Source organism: Meleagris gallopavo, chromosome 7 (genome assembly GCF_000146605.3).
Source record: "Meleagris gallopavo isolate NT-WF06-2002-E0010 breed Aviagen turkey brand Nicholas breeding stock chromosome 7, Turkey_5.1, whole genome shotgun sequence".
Classification (NCBI taxonomy): domain Eukaryota; kingdom Metazoa; phylum Chordata; class Aves; order Galliformes; family Phasianidae; genus Meleagris; species Meleagris gallopavo.
Genome location: NC_015017.2, coordinates 35,951,642 through 35,962,722, shown reverse-complemented (window position 1 = coordinate 35,962,722; position 11,081 = coordinate 35,951,642). Strand labels below are relative to the sequence as shown.

Genomic DNA, 11,081 nt, shown 5'->3' with positions numbered 1-11,081 from the left:
CGCTCAATGGTTCGCCCGCACCCTCCTTGCGTACAAGCGCATCCGGGCCGTGCCATTCGCGGCAAGGGGGTGCGGGGGAAGGAGGGCGGGGGCTCCTCATGTGACCGCTCGCTCGGAGCGCGGCCGCCAGGGATCGCCTCTTCCACCCGTTGGAGGGCAGCAAAGCAAAGCCGAGGCCGGCCGTGCTGATCGGAACGATCATAATAAAAGCAAAAATATGCCGGGCTCGCTCGGACCGCATCCTGGTGTAACCACAGTCCATGTCTTAATTAGAGTTGCAGAAAACTGTCGCGCAGCCCAAGAGACCGACGTGAGCAATGCACGCTTTCGTATCTGCTTTCTGCTCACGGAGAGCTGCGAGGCTCTGATTTGTCATGCAGAGAGAGATTGAAGCAAACACACGGGAAAGGGGGGGCAAGAAGTGCTGACCTAGAGGCAGTGGCCCGCACCGGTTGTAACGAAGCTATTGAAAGGAAATACTAGCTTAGAAACAAGATTCCTGAGCCACGATATTGCTGTAAAATTCCCTTTTGAAGAAGCATTTTAAAGGATTAATAAGAAGTAGGAGACACTGTCAACTAGAGGCTAACTGCATGGAAGGCAAGGGAGGGATGAAACTTGCTCTGGAAACAGCCCCTCTCTTCAAGAGAACTGAAAACATTTTCCTCCTTGCAGTGAAAGCTTCAACCTTCACAATTCACAATTCATGCACCTGACATGTGGCTAGGAAATCAAAAGGAGGGCATGAAAATACAAAATTCTGTCTCTATTGTCATTACAACTCATCTTTGATTACTCAGACCTCAATAAAATGCTCCACAAAGCTTTGCTTTCCAATACCTAATTGTGATGCAAATCTACCCGATTATTCAGAGTCCTTGTCCCCTATGACATTCAGATAATCAATCTTCTAAATACCAATTAGGTTTTAAAAAGTCCCAAGAGGGACACAGTGTAAAAAAGAAAAACCTCACTTTCCTCAGATCTCTAGATTTAATACTTACAAACCTCTAGAAGGTTCAGGTTTAGTTTTAGTTTTCCCCTTCCCTGCTCTATTCTGATCTGTGAAGGTTAGCCACGTTCTGCCTTTTAGCGTGGTTGCTTTGAACAATACTGTCTTGATTTTTTTGATTTTATTAATCTTGACCCCATGAAGCTGAACTAAACAGGTTGGTTTGTTTTTCCACTTTATAACCACAAAACTTTTTTTGCTGTTGAGCCTGGACTCCTGACAGTATCAGAGTGGGTCAGCACCAAATGTAGCCATGAAGTTTCACTGTATATTTTAGTACATACTTGTTCCTTCTCATAGGAAGAGTTAAAACATGAGACAGAGTTCTATCAGCAATAGCACAAGCTCCACTCATTATGCAGACACTTCAGGTAGGTTTAGGTACTTTTCCAATTGCCTCTATGTTGAGAAGGCCTAAAGGACAATGTTTTCTACCCAAAAATTCTGCATGATAGATGAAGGCAAGTCCCTGCATCACTTTCCTTTGAACATGGTCTTTTTGATAAGGGCTGTGTGCCTCCATAATGCCATGACTGTGTCTTAGTCATGTTCCTGATTCCCAGAGAAGCCAGAGCCAAGTATAGGGGACTGAACCCAAGCCTCCTGAAGTTACTATCTTTTTTTTTTTTGCATTGTTTTCTGTGGATCATTTCTTGGATGAACCCTGTTTGCAGCTCATCTTGTTGCCTGGCAGCTCCAGCACACAGATGACTTCCATCCTGATTTATAACAACATGATTCCTGCCATGAAGGTTTTCATCTAGATTTCTGGAATCAGCAAGACTGCCAGGCACTGCAGCAGTGTCTTCCTCTTTGTGCATTTACGCTTTTTGTTGTCTTTGTTGTCTTGGTTGTAAACCAGCTCTTTATAGATACTGAATCCCCCTTCCTCTGTTGTTTAAATGTAGTAGGCATAAGAAGCCATTTGCTAGGCAATTGCAAATTTCCAGTTATCACTTGTGGAAGTAAGACTCTGTGAAATGAAAAAGTCACAGACCTGTTACAGTAGCCATTGTGTTAGGAGCTGCAGCAGACCATTGCATCCCATCAGACAGGCTGATATGTTTTGCAAGGTATAGTGCCCTTTTATCACAGACGACTTTACACAATGATATTTTAAACATGCCTACTATCACATCCATTGGTGACATTTAGGAATTCTTTACTTGGGTGGTGATGAGGCACTGGAACAAATTGCCCAGAAAAGTTGTGCATGTCCCATGCCTGGAGGTGCTCAAGGCCAGGTTGGATAGGACCCTGGGTAGCCAGATCTGGTGGGTGGCAACCAGCCCATGGCAGGGGGTTGGAAATGGATGCTTGTTAAGGCCCTTTACAACCCAAGCCATTCTATGATTCTACGATTCTGAGATTCGGGAACCTTTGATTTTGGAGAAACGTTACAAGAAGTTTGATTTTGAGAGTTCCTACCATGCCCACTTTGAATCTCAGGCTATCAAGGAGATCCCTTCCCTGGACACCATCCTCATGGAGACCAAAGCTAGTTTGTTTTCATGATTGGTACACAATGGCTATCGTTTTGGCACAAGGGAAATAAACACGTTCAGAAGCCTCCTATCTAGCCCTAATAATTTCTTTCTTCTAATGTTCATTAGACTGGCATTATTAAAAATTCATAACAGTTCTGAATATAACACACCTCAAGCAACCATCACAGTTCTGGATCATTTTTGACTGTGGAGTAAGAGCTGCCAAGAAAAAAATGAAGTTAATGATGGAGAATCATGGAGATTCATGATAAAAGCCTAGAACACATGCGAGCAGTTAGAAAAGCTGCACTGAAAAGCAGCAAATTATCTGCTTTAAACCTTTCACCTTCATCTCTGCCCTGCCAGCGTCTGGAGTTCTGATTGCTTTGCAGCTGTTCTGGCTGGTGGGAAGGATGGAGACCTCAAGGACAGCTCTGTTTCCATGTAGGTATACACTGCAAGGTCCAAACACGGACAGGCAGAGCACAAGCTAACACAGAGCAATTATTCACAGTGGAATTTGTTCAGGACAGTGCTATTACACATCTTTTCTTTTGAAAGTCTCGGGGCATTTGTAGCTCTTACAGCCAGGAGAAATTAATCTCTGGGAGAATGAAGTGGGCTTTTTCTGACTCAGGTATCATCTGTGGAACAGCTAATTAAGTCTGAGTCTTTGAGTCTTCACCAGAGAAAGTACAAAGAAAAAGAGAACAATTGCACTGTAAGTGCGTCACGCAGGCCTCGATTTGGCCAGGGTATTAAATTTCAGTTAGATCACAGGTGTCTGTGAAGCTGGCACTGGAGAGAAATTTTTTGTCTTGTTTATATTTAGACTGAGCAAATCTGATTTGGAATTGTTGAAAAACAAAAAGCACAAGAACTTAACTTATACTTTTGAAAGGTAAAACTTTTCCAAATAGAATCAAGCTCTCAGATTTATTTGGTGTTGAAAGAAGAAAACAATACAGGCTGTTGGATTACTGTCTGTCTTGGAACAAACCCTTACACAGAGCAGAGTGGTGTATATTTTCACCTTCGATTTTTTTTTTTAGGCAAACTATATGGATTTAGACTTTACCTTCTATGTGTCATAACAGTATGGCACATCCTTCACTTGAAATAGTCATAAAAAGGAACAATTAAGTTCTCCTGTAGAGCCAGATAATCTGGAACAATAACAGACTTCTCACTGGTACACTTCACTCTCAGGAGAAAAACTGTCTGAGGTAGAGGAGTTTCTCTGCCTTTTCTTTTTCCATGTCAATTTTTGTGAAAGACAATTGAAAAGACAGCTAAGTAGTAAAAGGAGCAAAAGAAAATACCAGTGATGAAGCAGGAAAAAGACAGAAAGGTACAAATGCAAGGTAAGCACTTGAGCTGAAAGCTTGAACAGAGCTAAGCAAAAAGGAAAATAGGCTGAAGACTGAGTGGGAAGGTATGTGAAGTGCTGAACAAAGACATTCCCATTTCTTACCTGATTCCTGCATTATTCAAGTAAATAGGACTTTTCTGTGAATTACAAGCATCAAGAATGATTGTGTCAAGAATTATTTCACTTCGTTGACTTCTAGAACAGCCTCCCCTGATAGAAAAAAAAAAAAAAGGAAAAAAAAAAAGGATCAAAACCATTAACAAATCTTCTTCTGCTACTATTACCTCATTATGACACTAGTAGCACACCCTTAAGACGTTCTGAACTATCTAAAAGCTGCTTTAGAATGCAGCTATTAGCTATATAGTGCCTGAGTAGACATAAACTGATTTATTGATACATTAATGCATTCTGAAATGGAAGATGCCCAAAGAGCCTATTAGGAATTTTAGCTTGCCAGCAACTTAACCCTAAATGGAAAGCAAACTTTGCTATTTTCTTTCTTTCTACTCCCTCCATCATCAAATTACTTCCAGGCAGATTCTCACATAATCCAAACTAACACTAGAACAACATCTTTCTAAGTGTCAAAACTTGCTTATAGTAAGGCAAACGTTTGACAATTTGTGGAAGAGCACCATCTGGTGACATCAGCCACAGCTCAGTGCTATTCTGCTATTCGTATTGTTTGGGTAGAGGATGTATTTTGGAAAGCCTGTTCTAATATGCTTTAATACGTCATTCAATTAGACATAAGGAAAACAAGAGTGAGTGTGCTTAAAAAAATCTGAGCTGATGGTGGCTTTATCTCTTCTGTCCCTTGAGTCATCAAAAAGTTCTCATAATTTAAATCAAGCATTCTCTGAGTTGTTCTCAGCCATTTTTAGGCAGCTTTGGAGCAGATTTTATGGGCCCCATGAAATGCAAGTTTTATTGCACTGGACATTTCAAGGATTTCTATGTGTGATCTGAGTATTTTTATATTTCTTTTCAGTGTTCAAGGAGCTTGGCTTAACTGTCTTTTCAAAGATTTTCTTTTCCCATAGAAATGATTATTAAGAAAAATGAATTATCTTCTGTATATCCAGAGGTAGGGGGAAAGAATGGATTATAACCTTGTCTATCATTTGTTAATCATAACTAATTTCAGCACAAACTGAACCTGAATATGCAAATAAAATATATTTCTTTTTTTTCTGAATAGATTCTTTTTCACAGTGGTGATGGCATCTATTTCATTCCAGTTCAAAGGGAAATTAATGTAAGTACAGATAGAAATTGATAAGAGCAATTAGTAATTACAGTAGACTAATTACTTAGGCACTTTCTAAAATTTTAGTTTTCAAAGAACAAGTTTTGCAAGGCTTTGGTTTGTGCAGACCTACTGTCTTGTACTTCAGAAGCCATGCAAAACCCCTAAAGATCAGGGAACCTTGCCAAAAATTAGATAAAGATCAAGAATTTGGAAACCATGGAAGTTCTTAACTGTTACATAAGTCTCTTAAGTATATAGTTTGTGAAAATTTCATGGTCACATAATTACCAAGTTATTTTTTAACTTACCACACAATCACAGTTCACATAATATTAATTTCGGTAGTTGATGAGTTGAAGAAAAATCACTTATGCTAAATTAGAAATAAGGTCCATCAGAGAGGGTGAGGGAGAAAAAAGTTACATCTCCAGAAGTCTTAGCTTCCAACTTATAGGGTTCTAAGGCTTCTCAGAAGGCAAAATACAAAAATAGGAAGCAAGAGAGACCCAAATCCAGAAGGCTCAATAGTTAAAAGCCCACCTGGTAAGGTTCCATTAACAGTGAAAATTCATTAATTTCAGCTGTCTCTGAAGCTGACTGTGCAGAGACAATAAGCAAGTCTGCATCCACTCACAACCTCACCTAGTGGCAAGAGTGGATGTACATTGCATTGCTTGCAACTGTTTCTACATCACTGGAGGTTCTTTCTTTTAGAATCGGGTATCTGTGATTCAGCTGTACCAAAGATCACTTGCCAGAAAGGGAAGATCCTTCTTCAGCAGCTCTGCAAATGTTCCACACACAGTTGTTTTGTTTCCTGCATGCCATGGATATGGACATCGTGCTGTGCATCTAATGGTGGCCTTGGATGCATGCTCTGTATTCTACATTTCCTGCTAAGTCCCAGTCACACAGGTAAGCACATTGCTGCTATTTTTCTCTCACCGCCTTCATCAGAAATGAATCTACTGACCTGAGCCTGCATCCCTCTGAAACTGTTCTGTTGCTGATTAAAGGATGGGATGTTTAGTAAACAAATCAGACACACCTCTTGGATATGGCATCGCCAGTGTTTCTAGACAATGGACATTAAAAATTCAATCTCCATAAATAACGTAATCAACTTAAATGAGATGATATAATATATCTAAATTATATATCAATACAAAGCTTTTTTTCTATCTGCTTTTGGCTTTTGAGCCCTTGGAGTGCTTCTCCCCACCCCCAGTAAAATGAAGAAATGTTTGTTTCTTAATTAAAACAGAGACTTTCACCTAATCTCTCGATTCCAGGAGCTGGGCTTTAAACAAACACTGAATATTGCAAGGGCCCATAATATAAATAGGGAGAACTAGCAGTACCTTATTACACAGCCTCACATCCTCTAAGCAGGGCCACCTAGGATAAAAATTCACCTCCAAGAATGTTAGCATTTTTCTTATCAGTCAACCCATAAGCAGCAGTTTGGTTGACTCCAGCGACTGTGTTGGATTTTTTTTATAGTTCAAAGCTAATGAGGTCTTTTTGTTGTAGAATTCTCCTAGCAATTTCTCTGCTGTCTCCAGCAGTTCATATTCTTGTGAGTTTGAAAAGCTTGAAGTAATATGTTTGGAATTATACTGTGTATCCCCAAAGCATGCCCTCTTATCAGTGACTATTCCTTCTAGAAATGGTTGGAAAAGGATGCCGAGTAACTTCCACAACTTTTACAATGAGGTAAAACATTCCTACAGACAGGCTAACACTTGGGTTATGTTGGAGGCTGTCCAGACTAGTTTGGTTCAAATGGCAATTAAAATCACAGCTCATTCACAAAGCAATCATTAAAGCTGCCTCCAGCAAGCTCTGCTTCCCATTACTGCTGCTCTCTTACTTAGTGTCTGTGTTACTTTTGCATAGTATGAGAAACAAAAGTGAAGCTACATCTTATCTCCTAGATTTGCCTCTGTGCAGGGAATATAATCACCTGCCAGCTTTCTATGTCTTGGCAATGCTCTTAGGACTTGATGGGACTCTTTTAGCACCACACCCTTGGTTAGTATTAGCTATGGCTGCAGATATGCATTGCTTCTCTTATTTAGGCTTTTTGCAAAATAGAAACCCATCCACTGCTGTAGATGGATTCAGCAGAAATTATTTCCTTTTGCTGATGGGAAGCTGAGCAGCAAGCTCTGTATGGTCGGTGTGGGGCAGAAGCACTGAGTGGCAGCACTGAGTAATTCTTCCACTGGGAAGTGCAGCTGCCAGGTTTACTTCAGGCACAATTCCACAGGGAGAATAATTAACCTTTCACCAAGATCTTAAAGCCACTTCTCTCTCTAATCTCTTCTGGCAAGGCTCTCTCCCAAATCTCTTTCTACTGAAGTTTTTTAAAATACCAGACAATGCCTTTTCTCTTTTGTCAATCTATGCTTTCCTAGCTGTCTGCCTTGTAGTCAGTCCTTCTGCTGTTCTCTCCCTTAGTATAGCAGAAAATATCCTGTATTTTTTTATTCAGAAAGCAAGCTGAAATGAACTGCGAGTGCTGTATCAGAGCATCACATCAGGACTTACCTGCCTTTATCTCTGCAGGTGTATGAAGCAAGGCAGCGTGCTGTGGAACAGAGACGTGGTGCAATCAGCTTAAGCAGGAGAATAGTTGAGCTGCTCTTAGCAACAGTCAGAGTGCTGAGCTGCAAGAGAGGGAAAAAAAAGTCTGCTTTCAGTACAGTGAAGTGAATTCAGGGGTCCAAAATCAGATGGTAAGCAGGACTATTGTGCCTTGCAGTGTCAGAATGCCAGTTATGAGCTACAGACTTGGTAGCAGAATCAGAATTTCCAAGGCTAAACCAGTTCTCAAGAGACTCTGGAATACTGAAAAGCTGCTGCACACATGCTGGATGGTTGTGCAAAGAACTGGCTGCTCACACAGAAGAAACTACAGAAAAGAAGAAAGGTGTTGTGAAAAGGTTAAGGTTAGGACTATTACTTTAAACATTTTATAGAGAAATAGTTACAGAGAAATAAAAGGCAAAGAACAGAACACAAGTCGCTACCCTTTGACCTTATTCAGCTCTAGACTGACCTCTTTATGAAGTTTTTCCCTTATCTTTCATTTAAGAGGTGGAAGATGAGTATTTTGTTCCATGGTCTATGCAGGGGAGAGACATGGACATGAGTCTATCCACCAGAACACACTCTGGCGCTAACAGGGAGCCCAGTGCTGGATAATACAAGTCTGTATCATGCTTCAGGGCATGTTGCTCTACTTGGGAACTGGTGTGCTTATGTTCCATTTTGAAGCTTTTCCACTGAATTCCATAACAAATTCACTCAATTTCTAAGGCAAAATAAGATTTTTCTAACTGCTAACTCTGCACTTAGGGTATCTGAAAATTGAGTTACATTTTTTTATGCCTTGTAGTTCATAACACAGCTTTGATAGCAACTGATAATCTGAGATCAGGACTGAACTGCAATTTTATTGCTAAGGCATAAGGGGAGATAGACTGCATCTTGCTTTTTCTGCAGCTATATTGATTATCAAGCTTTTTAGTAATTAAAAAAAAAAAACAGCAAAGAAGCAAGGAGATAGTAGGTGTTGCCATGGGGAAAGAGTTAATACTGGTGTAGTAACTGCTTCAGCAAGAGCATACCCCAGGCACTGCAGAGGAAAACAACTAATTGCAGTAAATGTAATATCATCATTTGATTTTCAAGGCCATCAGATTAACTATCTAAACAGAGTATTTAGGTTAATTTTAAAAGATCTCTTTAGCTTGCACAGCAGTATTACTGAGTCTCATCCAAATCCTGCTGAGGTCAAAGTAAAGATTTCTGTTGCTTTGTCTTACACCAAGGCAAAGAATTAAGTCATTTTCTTTTACAGACCTGTTATCTCTAACTATACCCAGCAGCGATGAAATATTTTGTACTGTTAACATGTTTTTCATAATATAACTCTATTGTTTGAATTCATAGTCTTTATATACAGTCCTCATTTCCTATCCTTTCCTCATTCTCTTCTCCTTGATGTGGTATACTTCTGGTTGTTAAACACAATGAAAATGGAAGAAAACTACCTGACATACTGAATGATGTGAGCTATGATGCATCTAATCTGGTTATCTCTGCCTAATATAGTGCTGGTATTTCCATTGCACTGAATGAGAGATATTATAATTACTGGTTACTTTTCATGCTGTTCCTCTAGGTTCTTTTAAACTAGTTGGAAAAGATGGGATTTTTCAGGGTCTGTTGGAGGCAAGACAGGGCAATAATGCTGGAAAGAGAACATGAGCAAGGCTTATTCTCTAGGGAGAAAGGTGCAAGAAGAGGCAAAGAATGGCATCACTTAGGCTGGTGTTCTGGAGTTGTGACAAGACATGGCTGGGAAAAAAGCTCCCTTGAGTGAAGTATGAGCCTGCACAAGGGCAGGATTGCTTCTGCTTTCATAATCACTGGCCACTTGAACACTTTGGTAGGAACACAGCATCTTTTGGTCTATGAGAATATCCCCTGACATTATGTCCCATGGGACACCAACCCTATTAGCAAACATTTTTCTCTTGCCCTTTACAGCACTTTCAGACCTCGAAGCTGGAATTGATGTGACACTGCCCATGCACCTTTCCCAGCCTGAGGTCCGAGTTCTCTTCCAGCAGCAGATGGCAGTGAAGTTCAACAAATAGGCGAAATAATCTCAGCGTATGTTTTTCCGGCTGGCTGGTACTGCTGCAGTTCATTCCTGGAGCTCAGTGCATATTCACAGCCTGCAAGGTTCATTTCCAGAGCATGGAGCATCCGTGGGATGACTAAGGCACATTGAGGGAGAAATATTCATTCATTAGTTGCTGATGTAATCCAAGTCATGTTTATTTCTTTGTGATGATTTTGATCATAGAAACAGTAGAACATAGAGGCTCTGCTAGCATTTCTTAAGTCTGTATTTAAAACCTATGTGCATCTTCACAGATGAGGATGAAGCTCAGTTGCAAGTGAGTAAACTTTCATTCTTTATTATTATATGTTTAGTATCTTGTGCTACATTTGAGAGAATTTGGATATATCACCATGGGTGGCTTTAAAACTTTTGTGATGCCATTTCTTTCAGCACCACAAAAGCCACGTGAAAGGGTTAATGATGACTTGGTTTAAAGCCACGAGAACAAAATAATGAAGAGAAAAACTTTTGGAGCTTTGCCTCGCACTTTAAATTAATCTTCCTGCTGATGGAAGGATGGTAGGAGGGGATGTTTGTTTTCTAATTTCCAGCAGGCAAATGATGGAGATGTCAGTGGAGATATTTGATTGCAGCTTTTAAAATCCTTGCCTAAAGTGAAAAAAGGATGAAGAAATAGTAGTGATGTCTGCTTAATGCTTTCAACATGTTAGATCTGTAGCAGTATCATGACAGATCATGCTTCCAGGCTTTGGGCTTTCTTACATCATCACGTACAACACCTATCTCTCACATTCACTGCTCAGCATGTGATCCACCTGAGGAACCCACCATGACTCCCCTCCGTCACAGCCCATGGCATTACACTGAGGGGCACAGGGCAGCCAAGGCCCAGATCTCTATTTCAAAACCTGTCCAAGAAATTAGCAAGCCCTGGCTGAAACTCAGCTACTAACAGTGCTGGCTCAAACATAAATGCAGTGGCAGCAGAACAAGTGGATCCTTCTTCGTCTCTCCTTTTGGGCCATTAACACAGCATGGAGTCAGACTCTGTAGCCCTAAGAGTGGAAGAGTGGGACTACCTGGAGAAGAGAGAGCTTCCAGATTGCTCTCAGTTCTCCATCACCCTTATTGTAGAAACATAACTACATATTTGCTTTTCAAGCTCACATTTGCACATATCATAGCCTGAATATGCTTTTAATCTTCCAGCTATATTAGAATTTTTGTTTAAAAAATGCACATGACATCCCACTAGACATATTTATAACAAGGAAGGGCACAGGTTTCAATCA

At 40.4% G+C, this 11,081-nt stretch overlaps 2 long non-coding RNA genes across 2 annotated transcripts in view; one reads left to right on the top strand and one right to left on the bottom strand.

The window, feature by feature from the left end:
* Window positions 1-3,477: 3,477 nt before the first annotated feature.
* The window catches only part of LOC116216841, a 29,523-nt gene continuing 21,919 nt past the window's right edge, over window positions 3,478-11,081 (bottom strand). Inside the window, exons 2-3 of the long non-coding RNA XR_004160397.1 lie at window positions 7,680-7,798; window positions 3,478-4,081 (exon numbers count right to left, since the gene is read on the bottom strand). This is a non-coding gene — a long non-coding RNA (uncharacterized LOC116216841). The remainder of the gene's footprint in view (window positions 4,082-7,679; window positions 7,799-11,081) is intronic.
* LOC109368661 lies at window positions 5,652-7,784 on the top strand. Its single transcript, XR_002116932.2, has 3 exons — window positions 5,652-6,041; window positions 6,794-6,842; window positions 7,698-7,784. It is a non-coding gene; the product is annotated as an uncharacterized LOC109368661 (long non-coding RNA).